This window comes from Callorhinus ursinus, unplaced genomic scaffold (assembly GCF_003265705.2).
Source record: "Callorhinus ursinus isolate GAN/ISIS: 27379988/994484 unplaced genomic scaffold, GSC_fseal_2.0 scaffold2, whole genome shotgun sequence".
Lineage (NCBI taxonomy): Eukaryota > Metazoa > Chordata > Mammalia > Carnivora > Otariidae > Callorhinus > Callorhinus ursinus.
In genome coordinates, this window is record NW_027397064.1 from 64,108,529 (window position 1) to 64,131,309 (window position 22,781).

Genomic DNA, 22,781 nt, shown 5'->3' on the forward strand with positions numbered 1-22,781 from the left:
AAGTTTCAACACAGAGCACACAATGTGAGCATGAGGCAGCTTGGCCTCTTTTAGCACTTTGTTATGCCCTTGACCCTTATGAGATTGTCAAGCACAGAGATTCAAGTAAAGGATTCCCATTGCTACAGGTTGCATCAAAAAATGGATTTCAAAGCAGAATAGTTCCTCAGTCAGTCCGAGATGAGGGTGATGATGATTAAGGAGAGATTGGGAATGAGTCAGTATGTAATTCTAATTGTACTTTTGTATTCTGGGCTGTTATTTACGCCATATTTCTTTCTTTAGACCTGAAAAATAAAATACCTAGAGATAAAATAAAGCATAAAATTACAGCCATTTTTCAACACTTTCAATTTATCTTTAAGAAAGAGGTATAAAGCTACCACCTCTGCTGGGTGTAAAAGAAATAGTTAGATGATATTGACAACTGGAAATCAAACCTGTGTTGAGAACAATTCCTTAACTGATTGTGCTCAAAATATAAAATATTATCCTGTTTTGAAAAGTCATTTTGGAAAATAAAAGAACTTTAATACTAAGGGATTTTTTTAGGTGTTCTGAAATAGTTTCCATCTGTTACTTTTATTTTTTTCTAATATATGAGACCATATGAGAACTATCTCATACCATGGATTCATTTCTTCTGATTCTTAAAGGTAATCTTGAGTGGGATAAAAATAGCATTGTTTCAGAAAATGTATGCTTAGAATAGAAGAGAATTTTCAAAGAGTAACACAAAGTTTTAGAAGCTTATTTTGGGCTTGATGTTAAAAACCTAAAAACAATTAAATTAGAATCAGCTCTGCTTAAAATAAAGGAGGAGGACAGGAAAACATAGAGCTACAATATTGTATAGGGAAAAAATCTAAGAGGGCCTCCAAATTCATGATGTTCATAAAATGTTTCTTAAAAACTAATCAGAGAAAAATTCCTTTCCAACATCTGATGTTATACTTAGATATATACTTTCAACTTTACCCTGAAAACAACACTGAAACACAGCTTGTAAGTATTTTATTCATTCATTTGTATCCATTTGCTCTTATACAAACCAAAAGTTGACTTTTCTTTACATTTTTCCTACACTTGTTGCCTGGAATTATACATAACTGCAACCATAATTTTATTAAAATTAAGAGAGTCATTCACTGTAAGGTAATCAAACTTATCTGAATGGAATTCTCTGTGGTTTAGACTTCTGGTTCTTCTATCAGATTAGTTTTGGAATTGATTGGCAGATATCTCCATGCATATGTACATACTGTATGAATTGGACAGCTCCTTGAAAAGAAATTTAAAGGACTCGCGAGTTCTGAGCTTGTAGAGTTGAGGTCAACAAACATACTCTATCTTCAAAATTTCATTTGCTTCAAAAATGTATACTCCCTTTTATAAATCCCCATAGATCTTCTAGTCTATAACACTGTTGAATTTTAGCTTCCTTTGAAATACTATAAGCACGTTTATCTGTTAAAACTTTATAGTCCTCACAATTTTAAAACATTTTTAATCATGAAAGTTACTTTAGTATGGACATGTCCTCTGTTGCTTTCTATTTTTCTCTTTTAAGTTCTCTCTAACTCTCATACACATCAGGTTAGTAAATGAGAGAATTTTCCACCTTAATCCAAATTTTTAATAACTTCACTACTAACTGCATAAATGTGGATAGGAGTTTGCTAAAATTTAAATTTCAGTGAAGTTCACAGAGAGTCTGTATGTGCCCAACACTTTGCTATATACTCAGGATAAATAAGATGTGTTCTTTGCTCTTGAAAAGGTTCAGAGCAAAGGTCTTCATGCATTTTATTTATTTTTTTAAAGACTTTATTTACTTATTTGACAGAGAGAGAGCATGAGCTGGGTAAGGGGCAGAGGGAGAAGCAGACTTCCCGCTGAGTGGAGCCCGATGCAGGACTCGATCCCAGGACTCCGGGATCTTGACCCAAGCTGAAGGCAGTTGCTTAACTGACTGAGCCACCCAGCACCCTGTCTTCATGCATTTTAAATCACATATCCCCACCAGTAAAAAAGAAAGTTTCTGCATGTACTTCACCCATACACACACACACAAAATATATGCATATATGTAGTAAATGTATATATATATGTATATGTATGTATATGTACTTATATGTAATATAATGTATTATATTACCTAAATTATATGAATATTTAGACATGGAAGTTAGAAATGATAAAAAATCATAAATATAGATACTAATATTTTTTCAATTTGGTTGATTAGTTTTCAACAATTTTTTATTATAATATTCATGCGAAAAATAAAAATAATAGGAATAACAAGGTTAAATGCAACTAATTTTTTTCAAATTTTTATTTAAATTCTAGAAAGATACTAATATTTTTACTTTGCTTCTTACTTGCTTACCCCATGGGAGGTTATATGCATTAGACTTTGGAACTCACTGGTCTTGAGGGGAAGATAACATGTAAATAGGTAATTTAAATAAAGTGGTCAATTACCTGATAGACTTAAACACAAAGTGCTAGAACACAGAAAGACTTCCTGGAAGAGTCACTAGATCCAAGCCTTTCTGTGTAAAGAGGAGATTGTGATGGGGCACCTGGCTGGCTCAGTGGTAGAGCTTGGATCCTATCAATGTATAAGAAATCTTTAAAGAAATTTAAGAGGGTAACTGAAGGTCATGGTGAAATATTTGTTTCAGATTGAGCTTCTGGGCAGCTGTATCGAGAACGGATGTGAAGAGACACAAATGGAATCTGTGATACTCATCGGTAGACTATCACATTATCTGGGTGAGAGATGAAGAGCAACAGAATTAAAGCAGTGACAATGCAGTTCTCAGGAGAAGAAAAGTAACATAAGGAAGAAACTCCATAGAATTCAGTCATGATTTTCTGGAAGTGGCTGGTGAGTAAGAAGTAATAATCTTAGTTACTTTGTAACTTCCTGACTTAGATGACTGGCTACTTTTTCTTTTTTGAGATTTTACTTTTTTATTTGAGAGAGAGAAAGCAAGAGAAAGAGAGAGAACATGCAAGCTGGAGGGAGCGGGAAAGAGAATCTGAAGCGGACTCTGCACTGAGCACAGAGCCCGACATGGGGCTTGATCTCAGGACCCTGAGATCATGACCTGAGACAAAACCAAAAGTCAGTCACTTAACCAACCGACCGAGCCACCCACCTGTTAAGATGACTGGCTACTTATAACTGAGATGGTGAACATTGTAGCAGCAAAAGATTTGGGCCAGGGAAGAGAAAAGCAGATTCTTTTTTAAATTAAGATTTACATAAAAATTGTAAACATTTAGAAATGAATAAAAAAAGAAAAATCACTTGTCATTGTACTTCTGAAAGGAAATTTTTGCATTTCAGACATTATTCATAATATTTACATTATTATATTGGTAAATCATTTCATTTATCCTCCCCATCCTTTATTTACTTTAATGGTCCTTTGTGTATATACAATTTATATTATCTCCACTTCTTTATGTGTATTTTTCTCATCTAACAAATTCTAATAAATGTCATATTTAGTGACATTTCACGTCATTGAAATTTCCTGTAAATGAAATTTTAGTAGCTGTGTAATGTGATATCTTCTGGATGTACCACAGTTTTTAAAACAATTCTCCTAATATAGAACATGTATGTTATTTTCAATATTTCAAACAATTATATATAATGCTATGATAGATTTCCTCTTGTCTGGAAATCTACTGCTTGTTTAAGTTAAGAAAGCATAAGCATATGAAAGTTTCTTGACATATTTTGCCACTAACATATTTCCATTAAGAGGATAAGACAGTGAAACAGATATGCAATAAAAAAATCTTGCTCATTTGATAGGTATAAAATTACATTTTATTCCCATTTCTTTGAGTACTTTTGAAGATGAACTTTTCTATATGTTAATTAGCTATTTATATTTCTTTTTTAATGCAAGTTGTTCCTTCATTTCTTTTACCCCATTTTTTATGGAGTCTTATTGATGTTCTTATTAATTTGTGGATTTCCTTAAATAATAAGGGTAATCACCCTTCACTGTCACCTATGAAATGTTTTAAGTAGTTGGTTACTTATCTTTTTATAGTTTATAATAGTTTATGATTTTCTATCCTTTCATACTTCATATTTTAAGTTATCTTTTCTTATAATAATAAGATGTATTTTGAGGAAATTTGGAGACTACTGAAAAATACCAGGAAGACAAAAAATTAAATCTACACTTAAGCACCCAGATATAACCAGTTTTATTACATGTGTGTGTGCATGTGCATACACACATATACATATGCCTTTACATAATCATCCTTTCTTCCATGCATTACACATCATTTGAAAGCATAATGGCATCTTACTGTGAGTGCTGTTTTATAGCCTCCTTTTTCATTTAGGTCTCCAATAATAAAATATGTTGTGGAAAAACTTATTTTAACCACCTCAGAATATTGCTTCATGTGGATATTTAATAATTTATTTAATTCATTATTTCCAGACACGCAGAGGTTTCTCATTTTCATTAATTTAAATATTATCTCAGTAAAGATCTTTGTATACATAGCTCTGTGTTCATAATTGACTTTTTCATTAAGGCTTTTAAAAATTTGGAATCCCTAGGTCAAAGAGTATACAGAGAGTAAGGTCATTTATACATAATAACAAATTGTTTTTTAGAAAAGTTGAACCAATTTACCTGTCCATTCCTATAGTATGACATGGTTCATTCTTCCACATCTTCACCAATATTAGATATATTTATGATAACAGTACACATTTGTGTGTTTACCATGTGCCAGGTTCTATCTCTACTTTACTGGTAAAGTGTCTGAACATCAGAAAGTTTAAAGTTTGCCTAACTCCTGGAGCACCTGGGTGGCTCAGTCAGTTAAGCTTCTGACTCTTGATTTCAGCTCAGGTCATGATCTGAGGCTTGTGGGATCGAGCTCTATGTCAGGCTCCACACTCAGCATGGAGTCTGCTTTGGATTTTCTCTCTTCTCTTCCTCTGCCTCTCATTCTGCTTGTGCATGCACTCTCTCTCTCTTTCTCAAATAAATAAATAAAATCTTTAAAAAAATAGTTTGCCTAAAACCTCACAGATAAGTGGAAAATGAAGTCAAAGTTCAGTCTGACCTTAAAAATGATGCTCTCTGTCAGTGGGCTACACTATTTCCCAAAGCTTTATAAGTTTATATGAGCGTTATTTATCAAGTGTCTTTGATTACTAGTTAGGTTGAACATTTTCTTTTTCAAGTTTAGAGGTCACCAGAATTTCTTTTGTAAAAAGTTCCCTCAAGGCCTTGCCAATTATCCTAATGAAGTTTATATTTTCTCAGTGATATCTAACAACTCTATATTTTAATAATATTGACCATTTGTACTTACATATGCTGTGAATATTGTTTCAGTGTCTTTTCTTATGTAACTTGTATTTGGAGCATTTTCTAATATACATCTATGAATTTTCCAACCAAAATCCCAGCAGGATTTTTTGCAGATATCAACAAGCTGATTCTAAAATTTATAGGTCAAGGTAAAGGAGTTAAAATACCAAAGCAATTTTGAAAGAGAAGAGGATGCACACTATCTGATCTGAAGATTTACTACAAAGCTACAGTAACCAAGACAATGTGATAATGGGAAGACATATAAATACATACATCAGTGGGAAAGAATAGAGAGACCAGAAATAGACCTGAACAAATATGACTGATTTTTGACAAAGATACAGAGGCAATTTAATAGGGAAAAACAGCCTTTTTAAAAAATGGTGATAGAACAGTTGGATGTCTAGATGCAAAATATTGAACCATATACAAAAATTTACTCAAAATTAATCATATACGTAAAAGTAAAACATGAAATTATAAAATATTTAGAATAGGTGCAAATCCTTGTGACCTTAGGTTAGGCAAAGAATTTACTGATACAAAACCAAAACCATAACCCATAAAATAAAAACTTTGATAGATAAGACTTCATAAAAGTCAAAAACCGCTACTCTATGAAAAACAGTAAGGAATATAAAAAATAAGCCACAGAAAGGGAAAAGTTTACAAATTTCACATTTCCCAAAAGATTTTTATCCAAAATATTTATAAAGATCTCTCAAAACTCAACAATAGAAAGCAACTCGATAAAAAATAGAGCAAAATAAAATATACAAAAAATTCTTGGGCTGCCTGGGTGGCTCAGCTGGTTAAGCGGCTGCCTTTGGCTCAGGTCATGATCCCGGGGTCCTGGGATCTAGTCCCACACTGGGCTCCTTGCTCAGCAGGGAGCCTGCTTCTCCTTCTGCCTGCCACTCCCCCTGCTTCTCTCTCTGATTTAAAAATAAATATTTTTTAAAAAATATACAAAGAATTCTTAAAACTTAACAAAAAGAAGCAAAGCATTTAAAAAATGGCCAAAGACCTGCACAAATACCTCACCAAAAAATATCTACAGATGGCAAATGAGCATATGAACAGATGTTCCATATCATATGTCATCAGGGAAATACAAATTAAAACAAGGTACTATTTACACCTATTGGATGGACAAAATCCAAAACACTGACAATACCAAATGCTGGAGAGGATGAGGAGCAAGAAGAATTCTCATTCATTGTTCGGAATGCAAAATGGTATAGACACTTCAAATGACATTTTCATGGGTTCCTTTTTCTTTTTCTTTCCCTTCTTTTTTTTGTTTTGTTTGGTTAGAGAGAGTGGGTGGGAGAGGAGCAGAGGGAGAGGGAAAGATAACCTCAAGCAGACTCCCCGCTAAGCACAGAGCCCCACTTGGGACTCAAACCTACGACCCTGAAATCATGACCTGAGCCAAAATCAAGAGTCAAAGGCTAACTGATTGAGCCACCCAGGGACTCTCATTTGGTGGGTTCTTATAAAACTAAACCTACTCTTATCATATGACTTAGCAATTGTGCTCCTTGGTATTTACCCAAAGGAGCTGAAAACTTATGTCAAGCAAAAGTTCTGCACATGAATGTTTCTAGAAGCTTCATTCATAATTGCCAAAACTTACAGGCAACCAAGATGTCCTCAGGTAGGTGAATGGATTTATTTACTTTATTTAAAAGTCTGATACACCCAGACCATGGAATTATTTTTTAGTGCTCAAAAGGAATGGATTACCCAGCCACAAAAAAGACATGGAGAAAACTTAAATGCATATTACTAAGTGAAAAAAGCCAATCTGAGAAGTCTACATACTATATGATTCCAACTATATAACATTCTGAAAAGGGCAAAACTATGGAGACAGTAAAAAAATTAGTGTTTGCCAGGGGATTGTGGGGGTGGGGAGGAAAGTAAATAGATGGAACATTTTTAGGATAGTAAAAATAATCTATAGACACTACAATGATGGCATTATACATTTGTCCAAACCCACTGAATATACAATACCAAGAATGAAACCTAATGTAAACTGTGAACTTTGAGTGATTATAATGTGTCAAAGGAGGGTCATCAATTATGACTAATGTCTCACTCTGGTAGGGGTTGTTAATAATGGGGGAGACTGTGCACATGTGGGGGCAGGGAATATATGTGAAATTTCTAGACTTTCTCCTCAATTTTGCTGTGAATCTAAATAAAACTGTCCTAAAAAAATAGTCTTGAGGTGCCTGGGTGGCTCAGATGGTTAAGCGACTGCCTTCGGCTCGGGTCATGATCCCGGAGTCCTGGGATCGAGTCCCGCATCGGGCTCCCTGCTCAGCGGGGAGTCTGCTTCTCCTTCTGACCCTCTTCCCTCTCATGCTCTCTATCTCTCATTCTCTCTCTCTCTCAAATAAATAAATAAAATCTTAAAAAATAGTCTTTTTGAAAAGTTGGACAAAATATTTCAAAATACTTGAACACACACTTCATAAAGGTACAGGTGGTGAATAAACACAAAGAAAATTGCTCAATATTATTATTCCTTAAGGACCTGAAAATTAAAAACCACCATGACAGTTAGAATGACTGAAATAAAATAAAAACTGATAACAACAAATGCTGGTGAAGGCATGGAGCAAAGTGAATGTTCATACATTGTTGGCAGAAATGCAAGGTGGTAGAAGCCATTCTGGAAAACAGTTTTATGGTGTCTTAGAAAGTTAAACATATACTTAACATGTGATACACAATCTCACCAGGGTATTTACCCATGATAAGTGAAAACATAGTTTCTCACAAAAATTTCTACGTGGATGCTTATTGCAGCTCTATTCCAAACATTAAGAGCTAAACAACCCAGATGTCCTTCAATGGGTGAATGGATAAACAAACTGCGGTACATACAGACAATGGAATACTACTTAGCAATAATGGATAACAAACTATTGATACACATAACAACATGACTGAATCTCAAATGCATTATGCTAACTGAAAAAGGCCAGATGTGAAAGATTACATTCTGTATGTTTCTATTGATATGATATTCTGGAAAAGGCAAAACTATAGTGACACAGAGCAGATCAGTTGCCAGGGATTTCAGGGCGAGGGTGGAGTTGACAAGGGGCAACTCAAGGTTATTTTGGGGGTGATAGAACTGTTCTGTATCTTGATTGTGGTAAAGATTACAAGACTCTGCAATTATTAAATCTCATGAAACTATAACCAAGAAGAGTGAAATTTATTGCTTATAAATATAAAGCTGAATAAATGACTTCTCATTTTTCTTTGCTTTTTTGCAGTATTTAAATGCTTTCCTAAACCAAAGGTACATAAAGACCTGAAAGCTATTGAATTTATTTAATGTTTAATAATATTTTAAATGTTGAAAAATATAAAATTTAAAGTATTTTAAAATAATATCTTAAATCTTTATCTACATTTTACTTTATTTTGTTTAAAGGTTTTATTTATTTATTTAACAGAGGGAGAGAGAGCACAAGCAGGGGGAGCTGCAGGCAGAGGGAGTGGGAGAAACAGGTTCCCCCCTGAGCAGGGAGCCCAATACGGGGCTTGATCCCAGGACCCTGGGATCATGACCTGAACCGAAGGCAGACACTTAACCAACTGAGCCAGAGAGGTGCCCCTACATTTTACTTTAATATTATATGATGTGTAGATCACACTTTATTTTTCTCCAAGTAGTTAAATTGTTCTAGTACCTTCTATTCAGTAAGCTGTTTTCCTTCTCTGCTTCATTCCCCCTCCCCCATTTGAAACGCCCTCTTTAGCAGACGCTAATTAATTACATGTAGTTGGAGTGTTAATAGCCATTCACTGAGGGGCCTCTCCATTGACTTATGATTATTTCTTTGTTGCATTTTATTATTGCATGTATATAGTGTCTATTTTTGGACTTTCTATTCCATTTCATTGCTCTGATGATTTGTTTGTGTGTGTGTGTGTGTGTGTATCCTTGTTAGGCATTGATATCCTATAGACATGTGTGGGTAATATGTAATTCTGTCGCCTAATCGAAGAAAAAGGTTGGAGTCTTTATCATCTATGTAATTAACAAAATTGTAAGAGTGGTTTGGCTTGATCAGGGACAATGGGGAGGATAGATGAAAAATAAGTTGAGGGTGGATCTCTGGGAAGCACTGTGATTTGAACAAGAGTCAAATTTCAAGAACTTTTTTTGGGCCTGTTATTTGGCCTCTACATTGTTTATTGTTTTAAATTAGCTGACTTCACTCATTTATATTACCTATGGTCACTTATCAGTATTTGAGTTTGTGATTCGAGACTTTGGGAGAGAAGAGAGAATGCAGAACCTGTCAAAGGGGCCTTAACAAAAGGATCTACAAGGTGTAAAGCAAACCAAGAGGTGGGGTGTCACAACAGTCCAGGATGTGGAAGAAGAAAAATGAAGTTAAACAGTGTCAAATACCCCTGAGAGAGCCAGTCAAGATACGGGCTGCCAGGTCATCTGTGCCTTTAGAGAGGGCGTGCTCTGCTAAATGGGGTTAGAAATCAGATGGCACTGTGCTGAGGAGTGACTGGATCTTAGAAACCAGAGATAATGAATGTAGACTGCTGTATGGAGAGTTTGAATGGGTTGGGGAGGAGAGAAATTGGATAGTAGTGCCTGTGAAATCTAGTGAAGAGAGAGGTCAGTTTGTTTTTGTATGCTGACTTACTTTTTTGTATAGAAGTCTGAAGAATGTATACAGGTTGAAGGAAAAGAGTGAGCAAGGGAGAAGAAGTTGAAGATAAAGGACAAAAAGGAAATAACTAATGGCCAAAGCCCAGGATCAGTGAGAGGGAATACAATCAAACACAGGCTTTGCCTTGAATAGAAAGGATTCCTGATCATTTAAGATTGGAGGAAAGAAAGTAAGAATGTTGATAGATGTAGCTGTTTGATGCTGGAGGGAATTGCAAGGAGGCAAAAGTAGTTTCCACACAATGACCTCAATTTTCTTGTTAAAATAACAGGTGCACCGAGAATGAAGGGGGGCGATTGTATGGCTGGAGTGGGGTGATAAACTTTTGAAATAGTGGCTGACTGTGGTCAGAGTGAATGATTAGTGGATGCTATTGAGGAGCTAACTCGGATTAGAAAACCATAAATCTGCAGAGTGGATTATTTGCTCCTGGAGGACTCTTGCGCCTGGGTGTAAGAGAAGAGAAGGTCCACTCTACTTTGGATTGAAGGTTGCAGGTACTGTGTGAGAAAGGACAGGCTGTAGAAATATAGACAGTAAGCTGCTGGTGTCCAAGCTAAAATTCAAGCAAGACTCGGAGAACATGGAAAGATCCAAGTCTCCCTGAATTCAAAGAAAAAGAAGTGACAAGAAAAGGGTTTATGTCATTTGAACCTAGCATCACTTCTGACTTAATCTTGTTTTTACCTTATTTTTCCCATTTCCTAATTTTCCTCACTTGCTTTATATCCACTCGTTATTTTGTAAGACACATTTTAGGTACAAGGCCAGGCAAAAGCAAATAAAAGGAAACTAAAAGCTCACAGAGGTGAGTTTCATTTTGACAAGAGAAGCTGTCGAGTGTCTCAGTTGAGGTTTAATTGAAAACAAGATGCTGAAGGTGTTTTAGGAGGCTTTCTGGTTGATAGGGAGTGGATGTTTATTGAGGTTGTGGAGGTTAGGGTTTGTTCAGCAGTTCTCATCTTGGGGTAATTTTGTCCCAAGGGAACACTAGGTAATGTCTAGAGACATTTTTTGGTTTTCCCAATGGGGGTTGGAGTATTCCTGGTATCCCCCAATGGGGACTGGAGCAGCAGGGATGCTACTGATCATCCCACAGCGCACAAAATTGCACCCACAACAAAGAATTATCTGATCAAAATGTCAATATTGATGAGGTTGAGACACCTGGATTAGTTAAACTATTTATAAGACTGACAGAATATTGAGAATGGTAGGAAATCATCTGGAGAACCACTGAAGAAAGGGGGAGGAGAAGGACTGACTCAGGGCATAGGCATGCCAGGTAATGTGGGATTCACAGCTGTGTATTTTTGGGTGGTGATTTGTGAAAGGATGGAAGAGTCAGTCCACGAGGAACTGGATTTGTGGTACAAATTTGTAAATGATTCCTGGGTTTAACTATTATAAAGCAAATATAGGGAGGATGAAAGTAAGGGAATTTAAATTTCCCACTTGCTTTTGAAAAGTCACATTTCAGTTACCCTTAAACAAAAGAGCTTCTAGCTCTTTCCTTTGAAGTTTCCAGATGAATGCAACAAAGATTAATACTGGTTTGGAAAGAATTTATCTCTGACACTGTGACATTACGTAAGTCCTTGTTATATGCAACTGATAAAGCACTAAATTCTACCCCTGAAACTAACAATACACTATATGTTAACTAAGTTGAATTTAAATAAAAAATTTAAAAAAACTAAAAATTTTTTATTTTTTTTAAAGATTTATTTATTTATTTGAGAGAGCGAGAATGAGAGAGAGAGAGTACACGAGAGGGGGAGGGCCAGAGGGAGAAGCAGGCTCCTCGCTGAGCAGGGAGCCCGATGCGGGACTCGATCCCAGGACTCCGGGATCATGACCTGAGCCGAAGGCAGTTGCTTAACCAACTGAGCCACCCAGGCGCCCAAAAAACTAAAAATTTTTAAAAAATATTTTAGACAAAGGAAAAGAAGATGTCCTTATTTTTCTCCATAGCCTTCCACCAGTCCTCTGCATCTCTCATGTTTTCTTTTCTTTTGGTTTTCCCAAAGCAAATAGTACCAGTTGCCTCTTTTGGTCAAACTCATAGAGCTGACTGTCTGTTCTGTTCACACTACATGTAATAAGTATTCTCTTATTTAATTAAAATAGACTTTCTAAACAAACAATTGTGACCTTCACTGCATCATTCTTGTAATACTCCAATACTGGACATTTATTTACTTTACATGATAAGCTGTTTAAAACACCTGCCTTTTGGAATACTGAAGGAGTTGCAATATTTATTAGGTTTTGAGACCTCCTAATCCAATTTTTGTTTATTTGGATGATTAGATATTCTTTTCACTTATTAACTTCTTATTAACACTGAAAAAGAATTGATTTAACCTCTTTTTCTGCATAGCAAGTTGGCTAAACCTTTTAATTCTATCCAGTAAAGTCAATACTGAATAGCTTTTAGGATAATATCAATTTATGTGATACATTCATCTATAGTTTAGATGGGTTGCAAAAAATGCACAGGTCATCTGGGCCATACACACCTCCAGATTCCTGTGCTCTGTACTTTATGTTTCTTAACATTTCATAGAAAAATTCCAACCAGATTACCATCAAAAGAAAGTTGATGACTCATTTGCTGATGATCACAAATAGATGAATTTATTTTAATATCCAAATCTCCATATATCTTCTACTAAATGTACAAAGGAAGGCAAGTGCCCTTTAAAAAATTAGTACTATGGGAATGAGATGGTATTTAAATAATTCCCTTCTGTCTGTAGTCCCAGTACTTAGAGCTCTCCTAAAATGATAATAAGACTGATGATGAAAAAACAGAAAGACAATTATATAGAGCTTTTTAACACAATGTGTCATCTATATGTATTGACATAGACATCTGTAACTACTTTAGGTTCATAATATTTATTCAGTTCAAAAAACTGGATTAATTTTCTCCCCTACACAGATGAATAGTTACAGCCTCTACCCCTTTAGTAAGTGATTGGACTACTCCATGTTCAATTGTACCTTTCTTTGACCACATTTTATGTACATGTAGTAAGTGTATTATCATTTTAAAAATACATCTTTTCCTTCTGCTGAAATTAAGGAAGACAAGCACTAGTTATTTTATATACATTAACAACATTTATTTTAAAAATGATGATTTAGAAAACTTACCAGTAGGCATTGTATTTCATCACATTCATTTTCAGAAAAGTTGGCACTATTTGGGCAAAGGTAGTATCTATCTCTTTTGTGTAAATTATGCAGTACTAAGTCATTAGGCTTATTTTAAAATTTCATCCCTCTACATTCTCTATTCCCTTTCCCTTATAGCACTCTAAGCACCTAACATAATATATAATTAATTTGTTTGTTGCTTATATATTTTCACCCTCTAGAATGTAATTTCCACAGAGGCAAGGATATTGGTGTATTTTATTCACTGCTGCTCCCATGCACATAGTAGGCACTTGATAAATAAATATTTGTTGAATAATTGTAGTTGTTATGTAAATTAATCTAACCACTTGTCTAATGGCACAATTAAGCAAGAGATGTCTTCACTGACTTTTCAAAAAACAATTTTACTATTTTTAATGACTTGATTTGTTTTAACTTCTTCAGTTATCCCCTTCTTAAAAGCTTTTCATGAGAAGCACAGTGCTGTGCGGTGCCATTTCAAGCAGTCTGGACTCCCACACCACTGCAAATTCTTTACTCATCCAGCTACTATTTGCATGTGGATCCCTTAGAGGTTTATAGCGTTCAATCCTTTTCAAACCTACATACATGCCTTTCTAGGTCGTTGGGGAAATGATTTAATTCTCTGGTGAGCTTAATAAAGAAGTTAAATGTATTGGAATAAAAATAAAGAACACCAAGTAGGCAATGCTCACCTTTGTTCTTTTCATAGGTGTTTGCATTAACGACTTCCTACAATATTAAATTTGTAGTTGTGGCAAAAAAGAAGCTTCTTTTTAAAAATTCCATATTACTTGTGTTGTACTTGAAGAGCTACTTCATAAAATGTCAATCCAGTGTGGGTTGTAATAGAGTAACAACACTCCCATTGGTATAAACCTTCACTATGCTAGGTTAATGAAAGCCATAATGTGAAAATATAAATAATCCCCATATAATTCTCATTGCATTTTAGAATTCATTACGTGCCCTTTTAAATCTGGCTTGTCTTTTTAATTATCTGTTGCTTGTGTTAATAATAAAATTAATTTCTGAGTAACATATTGGTTGGGCAATTCTTGAGAACAGGAACCATATCTTATTCATTTTGAAACAACCAAAGCATTTAACCCATTGCTGTGCATATGGTAAGTACTAAATAAATTTTGAATGAATATACCCTTGGATGAATGAGGAAAAGATGTAGAAGATGTAGAAGACAAGCCTGACCAAGGCAATCAAAATAAAAAATCATCAATACTTTTTCATTTTAAATTATGAATATTTGATATTGGGTCCTACAAAGTAAAGAAAGGTAGAAATCATCCACTTTCTCAAGCTATCCCATGAGAATAAACTATTTCAACCTACAATGTAATTCAAACTTCCAAATGAGTATTTTGTGGTAGGTTATTATTATAATAAGTTGTTTAATAAGCTGTTTTATTTTGCTTTGCTTTTCCAGACTTAGGACTCTAAACAACACAGAAAAGGTCCTTACATATTCTTCTGCTCATTCATATGAATTGTCATTTTATTGAGACCACATTTTCCAACAAAAGTATAATTTATTTGATTGTACTTAAGGAAAGTCAGGGAGTAAGATTCAAAGGATTATAGAAGGATTGATGATCAACTATCCTTCTAAACTATTTGTGTACATGCTATATGTTGCAACCAAAGATGCAAAATAAATGAAAAATTTGCAAAGTAGGTGTACATTTCCTAACAAATCAAAAATAAAATTTTATAAAGATGCCTAATATTTATTTATTTTTATTTTAACAGTGCTGCCCTTTATAAAAAGCAAAGCAAATTTTAGTAACCAATGGTTTTCTACTGAAACAATATTTTCTTTTAACCATTCCCAAGTGAACTAAACATTATATTTCTGGTAAAAATGAATTTTTTAAAAAATTTTGAAGAGATCTTGTTAAAATATGTATTTTAGGTAAACATGTGTCCTTAGCATCCCATTACACATTAGCAGGAACAACTTGGAGCAGTTTATATCTCAGATCTGTAAAAGCATGAAAATAATATTGTGTGAATTGCTAACCTTGAGATCTCATGAACTCCAGTATCTTTCTGAAGACTCTATGCTTCTGAAAACATCTTTTCAGTCTGTTGATATCTCCTTATTTTTTCCTTAAAAAAGAAAACATGTCTCAATATGTCACATAAGGTTATATTTTCAAAAAGTAAAGCTAACTACATGGTATAAATATAATGTGACACAGGAAAATTAGAAATCCTAGAATATAAACAAAGCATTAAATATAGAACTAAATAATCACACTGTATATAATTTAGCAGAAAGAATATCCATCCTAGAAGAATACAGCAAATTCCTAATCAATAAACAAATATTACTATGCACAAGATGTTCAAGACATTCCATCTTATTAATCAGCATTACACTAGATTTCAATAGCTTTCTGGTTTTCAGGGGATTCATTATCTTCACGACACACAAAAATCCAGGAAAATCATCCAAAATGCCATAGCTATATAGTTGGTAGCAATCACAATGAATATTTATTATGTTTTTTGATTTGCTTAAAGGAAACTATTTAATAATAAAATTAACTCAAACATTTATATGTCCTGGTTTTAAGATACCTTAGCTTTAAGAAAATAATTTAGACAAATCATTCTTTAAAATAAACATGCTTTAAGAAAAATCTTATTTTTAAAATTACAGCACCATAATTCAAAATGATTAGTGCAATAATTTTAAAAGGTGATGAAATCCTCACAATTATTATACACTAATATTTTTCTCAAACTAAAATGTACATAATCACTTTCTCTAAAGAATTAATGAACTTTCCCTTCTAAAATATTGAAGTAAATCATTACATCATATACAAATGTAAAAGTTTTCCTTAAAGATGGGATAGAGAAGTTTGTGAAGGGTGGTTCATTTATTATTTTCACAATAGCCAGAAATGAACCATCATAGACCATGGCCAATGACAATAGGTAGTGTAGAAATACTATACATGAGTTACTTGAATGAAGAAATAGCCTGAGCAAACAACGTGGGCTGATGTTGTTCAGACAAGCTTAAAACACCAAAATCTTTAAGGAAATATAAAAGTTCTCGGGAACACTCTGTCTCTGGGAGCCTCTTTCTTCCTTTAACTTTATGTACATCTACATTATACATGGATTTAGAACAGACTAGAATATCTGTGGTACTCACTCACAAGTGTTATCAAATTATAGTTGCAATTATAGAGCTAACTAGAGGTTATTGAGTCCAGTTTGGTCCTGAGGAAGTCCAGATTCAGCAGAAGAATTTGAGAAATTTTGGAGAGATTGATCCAAAATTCAGGTTTTTTGTTTTTTTTTTTTTAGATTTTATTTATTCATTTGTGAGAGAGACAGAGAGAGAACAAGCAGGGGGAGAGGCAGAGGGAGAGGGAGAAGCAGACTCCCCTCTGAGCAGGGAGCCCCACGCGGAACTCGATCCCAGGACCCTGGGATCATGACCCAAGCCGAAGGCAGACGCCCAACCACCTGAGCCACCCAGGTGCCCCAAAATTCAGTTTTAAATATAATTTTAAATATCTTAAACTCTGTTGAGAACATTATACCCTCAAATGATGACATACTAAAGACCACTGAAACAATCTCTTGTATCACCTGTTGCACTCATTTTGAGGAATATTTCAGAATATAACTTTTTCTGTCTTCTCTGTTAATGACATATACATATCCGAAGATTGCAGGTCAAGCAATTAAAAACCAATAAGCCAGTATATTAACAGATCTCTCTACCTGCTTAACAAATCCACTGAATAAAGATTTTACAAATTATTTGCAATTAAAACAAAATACCAAAAATAAGTTAGATGCTGAGTTGAATATGTCTATAAATGTCATTCATAATCTCAACTCAAATTTTCTTGTTAATGAATTCCATATTATTTAAATGTCACTTTTACCTAGTGAGGTATTGTTTAAGATGTTATCCTAAAAATAAAAAGTTTTTACTGTTATTTTTAAAAATGGGGAAACTACTATCTAGTTCAGTCTCCCTATTTTATAAATATGAAAACTGCCATATATTTGACATGTAGCTAAATCTGAAGTAAGAGATGAAATATTTTTTGACTCCTGATTGTTAAAATTGGAATTGAAAACATAATTGTATTTTACAACCAAATAAATAAAAGACTTTTTATAGACATTGAGGGTAGTCTATTTACATACCTGCAATTATCCTGTAATTTAGAGGCCAAAGGACCCTTGGTAATGGAAAAAAGGAACCCAAACTCTGACCTGTTTGAAAGTCAAATACATAAACATATATTTGACGGACAGGGTTGACCCAAACTGAGGCCAGTCGAGCCCCTGGGAGGAGTCCATCACAAAGGAAAAATAATTCTGGAAGAACAAGTAATTTTCAATGCAAATTCCCAGGATTGGGCATCTGAGGATCATGCTAGTTCTGGGGCAATGTGCAGTAGTTATTGCTGAAAACCATTCTAATCCAGCAGCTTGGTTCTCTGGATGTGACTTGGGGACATGGGCTGTATGAGACTGTGAGCAAGTGTGTGTACACTTATTGAGAGAGAGAGAATTTGAAGAGTTGTGCTAAGATCAATGGATCAGTAAAACTCACTCTGAGACCCAGGCAACTTTGTAAAGGAATAATCTCTAGGTAATGTATCTCAGAAAGATCTAGGGGCTGTTATTCTTCCTCTGCAAACCTCTAGGCACAACAGTGGTGATGTACACAAGATTGGTGGGGACTGCCATTTTCCTGGAATCCAATGTCTATGAAGTAATCACGACCTAAGGTGCATACCCTTAGCATAGCCTGTTAAAGTTGTCCTTGAGTGGGATCTCAGTCCTATGGACGGCCTTAGCAGTGACAAGTGACATCGGGACTGATTTGTGGATAAATATAACCATCCTAGGCACTAAGTAAAATATTCAAGGAGAGCGAAATTTATGGAAGACTAGGAACATGTACACGAATGTATGTAATGTATACATGTACACACTAATGTAAATGTAACATCATTTGTCTTCATAAATTTTTGTGGTACTCATGTAAAGAATCCTGGTTTAGGATTATAAGTTCTATGAAAAGTAATATTGGCATAAACCTATGTTATCATTTAGGAATGTGCACCTAACATTCATGGCTCCTATCTGGTCTTTTCTAATATCTGGGATTCGATTAAGAAATTCCCTGAGACCCAGTTTTTCACTCTTAGAAATTTCTGCAGTCTTGCAGAGCTAGAGGGAATGGTGAATACCACCTCTCCTTGTGTCAGAACATTACTGACTGACTTCCTAGTTGCCCAGGGACATTACTGCAAACCATCCTACAAATCTCAGCAGCTGTTTGTAGTGGCAAGGGTAAAGGCACTCTCCCGTGTTTGTCAACGTTTTCTCTAAAGGGCACCTTTAGTAGGTCAGTAAGGCACAAAGCTCTTGTTGGCAGGTTTTAATCAATAGTCATGCTAGACTTCACTGAGGTTACTGAAGGCACATCTCAGCGGTAGCCTTGACTGAGCTATCAAATCAGCTTGTATTATTTTTAATGGATGATTCATTGATTAACTATAAGGAAATATAACTTGCTTAAGACATTCTTGTTGCTGTCTTTAAAAAAAAAAAACTCTTGCAAATGCCAAGATTTTGAGAATAAACTTGTTCCTCTCAGGATCACAGCATTTGAGATCCCCACGCTGACCATTTCTGCATGTCTGGAAGCCTGCTCCGTATCAGTTTCAGTATGTCAAAAGGAAATGTCACTTTGTGAACAGAAGTGAAGAAATGTGAATTTGCTGTTCCCTATTTCTAAGGTGATAACAAGACTTATAAGTTCAGTACAGTAGTTTAATTGCATTTGCAACTGCATCTTAAAATAGAGTATTGCATAATTAATATGCCTGCAACCAGCAAAAGCATCCTTCTCTCTGAAGGACAGCTTCCTGACAGAAACAAAGGGCCTAGGGCAAAAGAATCTAGCAGGAAAGACCAATCTGCCATGTAAAGTTTGATGCTATTTTTCTAAAAGAATAAAACCCCACTGACAGTCACATTGATTCTATTTAGAATTCTTTCTTAAGTAACAAGATCACTCTAATTTTGTAACTTCACACACATGTCGAAGTGCAGTTATCAAAATACACACAGCATCTACTCATTTACCAAACAACAAAAAATGAATTTCTGTGTCTTCCTAACATGTGTTGAACTATAATAAAGTAGTATCACATGAACAAAAAAGTTTTCTAAAATGATAGCACTTAGTCATTCCATTTCAGTAGAGTGGACAAGAGTTATTGAGACAAATTAAATCAGTCCTAATTAGGCTATTTATGTATCAGGTAGTCAGCATGGGATTCTTCCACTCAATCAGCTGTGCTCAAAAGTTTACACACATTTCTCTAGAATTGTTCAGATGGATCTCTATTTAACACATGGGAGAAAACATAACGATAATTATGGGAAATTTGCAAGAATTATAAGAATATCTAGGTGAAAATTTAGGTAAAAATTTTAAAACCTAAAGAATTATATAATTTTCTAGGAAATCTCCAACTAGTGAAATACCCAAGAAGAGGTACAAACTTGATAAAACAGATTAAAAGAGATTAAAAAGGTGTTACAGGCTCTGTGGTCACAGGGCACAAGCAGGTTACAGGGAAGCCTTAATGAACCTTTATAACAAAATGTTGCAATTGTTTAGAGCATACACTTGACCACCAAAAATGTTTCTCAACCTTTACACATTTTTCACTCCCCCCACTGGTGTTCACACTTCCCAATTTAGGGTCTGTTATTCAACATGGCAGACTATCTTTGCATATAGACTCACCTCCAGGAGTTTTCTCTTTCCTCTTCAGATCAGCAGGATTAAAAAAGACTATGGACTCTGAGAAACAAACTGAGGGTTCTAGAGGGGAGGGGGTGGGGGGATAGGTTAGCCTGATTATGGGTATTAAGGAGGGCACGTATTGAATGGAGCACTGGGTGTTATACGCAAACAATGAATCATGGAACACTACACCAAAAACTAATGATGTAATGTATGGTGATTAACATAACATAATAAAATTAAAAAAAAAAAGAGGAAAAAAAATCACTTGGTTAAATTCAGATCTCTTTCTACTGTGAAACTACCCGTAGTTGCCAAACAGATGATTATGACTAGAGAAAATGTAGGATACTGCATTACGGGCATAACTACTGACATATGGTCATAGGTTTCAACCCTATGACACTACTAACAGAAGCACCTTTACTTCTTTGCAACTCTCCAACATTTCTGCCCATCTCTCTCTCTCAGTTTATTATACAGCTTCTAAGAAAACTGGAAGAACGATTCAATTTCCTCTTCTTATCTATATCCTGTATACTCTTGATATTTATACCTGTATAGTCAGCCTTCTATCCTGTTATAATGGAGAAACTTCTCTCTCCCACCTAAGATCAATTCCTTCTCTTGGATTCTATTTCTTCTCACCAATTTTAGGTCTTTGCTACTTCAATTATTCCCTCTTGCTCCTGCATCATCATTCCCCAACCCCATTTTACTGTATTATTCCCATCTGTTTGCAAATATGTTGTAATATGTCCCAACTTTAAAAAAATCCTTTTTATTCAACAAAGTACTGGAAGTCCTAGCTGCAGCAATCAGACAACAAAAAGAAATAAAAGGTATCCAAATTGGCAAGGAAGAAGTAAAACTTTCACTATTTGCAGATGACATGATACTGTATACAGAAAACCCAAAAGACTCTACCAAAAAACTATCAGAACTGATAAATGAATTCTATAAAGTTGTAGGAAATCTGTTCCAGAATTCTGTTCCATTTCTATACACTAAGAATGAAGCAGCAGAAAAATAAATTAAGAAAACAATCCCATTTACAGTTGTACCAATATTAAGAAAATACCTAGGAATAAACTTAACCAAAGAGGTGAAAACTATAAAACACTGATGAAAGAAATTGAAGATGACACAAAGAAATGGAAAGAGAGTCCATGCTCATGGTTGGAAGAGCAAATACTGTTAAAGCAATCTACACATTTTATGCAATCCCTATCAAAATACCAACAGCATTTTTCACAAAACTGGAACAATCCTAAATGTGTATAGAACCACAAAAGACCCCAAATAGGCAAAGCAATCTTGAAATAGAAAAACAGAACTGGAGATATCACAATTCTAGACTTTAAATTATGTTACAAAGCTATAGTAATCAAAACAGTATAGTACTGGCACAAAAACAGACAAGGTCAATGGAATAGAATAGAAAATCCAGAAATAAACCCACAGTTATATGGTCAATTAATTTTCAACAAAAGAGGAAAGGAATATACAATGGAAAAAAGACAGTCTCTCCAACAAATGTGTTTGGAAAACTGGACAGCCACATACAAAAGAGGGAAACAGTACTACTTTTTTACACTATACACAAAAATAAACTCAAAATAGATTAAACACCTAAATGTGAGACCTGAAACCATAAAAATCCTAGAAGAGGGCACAGGCAGTAATTTCTCTGACATCAGCTGTAGCACTGTTTTTCTAGATACAAGGCAAAGAATATAAAGAGCAAAAATAAACTTTTGGGACTATATCAAAATAAAAACTTCTAGAAGTATAGCAAAGGAAACAATAAAATGAAAAGGCACCCTACCAAATGGGAGGAGATATTTGCAAATGACATATCCAAAAAAGGATTAGTATCCAAAATATATTAAAAAAACTGGGGGCGCCTGGGTGGCTCAGTCATTAAGTGTCTGCCTTCAGCTTGGGTCATGATTACGGGGTCCTGTGATCAAGCCCCGCGTCGAGCTCCCTGCTCAGCAGGAAGCCTGCTTCTCCCTCTCCCATTCCCCCTGCTTGTGTTCCCTCTCTCTCTGTCTCTTTCTCTGTCAAATAAATAAATAAAATCTTTTTAAAAAAATAAATTAAAAAACTGATAAAATCAACACCCAAAAAATGAACAATCTAATTTAAAAATGGGCAGAAAGCATGAGCAGACATTTCTCCAAAGAAGACATACAGATGGCTAACAGACACATGAAAAGATGTTCAATGTCATTCATCAGGGAAATGCAAATGAAAACCACAGTGAAATATGACCTCACACCTGTCAGAATGACTAAAGTCAAAAACACAAGAAAAAACAAGTGTTGGCGAGGATGAGGGAGAAAGGAACCCTCAATGCACTGTTGGTGGGAACACAAAGTAGTATAGCCACTGTGCAAAACAGTATGGAGGTTTCTCAGAAAGTTAAAAATAGGGCACCTGGGTGGCTCAGTTGGTTAAGCGACTGCCTTTGGCTCAGGTCATGATCCTGGAGTCCCGGGATCGAGTCCCGCATCGGGCTCCCTGCTCAGCAGGGAGTCTGCTTCTCCCTCTGACCCTCCTCCCTCTCATGCTCTCTGTCTCTCATTCTCTCTCTCGCAAATAAATAAAAAAAGCTTTAAAAAAAAGAAAGTTAAAAATAGAACTATCCTACAATCCAGT

The 22,781-nt window shown here is 34.9% G+C and overlaps 1 long non-coding RNA gene across 1 annotated transcript in view; it reads right to left on the reverse strand.

Moving 5' to 3' along the window:
• Window positions 1–1,168: 1,168 nt before the first annotated feature.
• The window catches only part of LOC141374767 (uncharacterized), a 62,317-nt gene continuing 40,704 nt past the window's right edge, over window positions 1,169–22,781 (reverse strand). The window contains exons 3-4 of the long non-coding RNA XR_012381897.1: window positions 15,330–15,418; window positions 1,169–1,281 (exon numbers count right to left, since the gene is read on the reverse strand). This is a non-coding gene — a long non-coding RNA (uncharacterized lncRNA). The remainder of the gene's footprint in view (window positions 1,282–15,329; window positions 15,419–22,781) is intronic.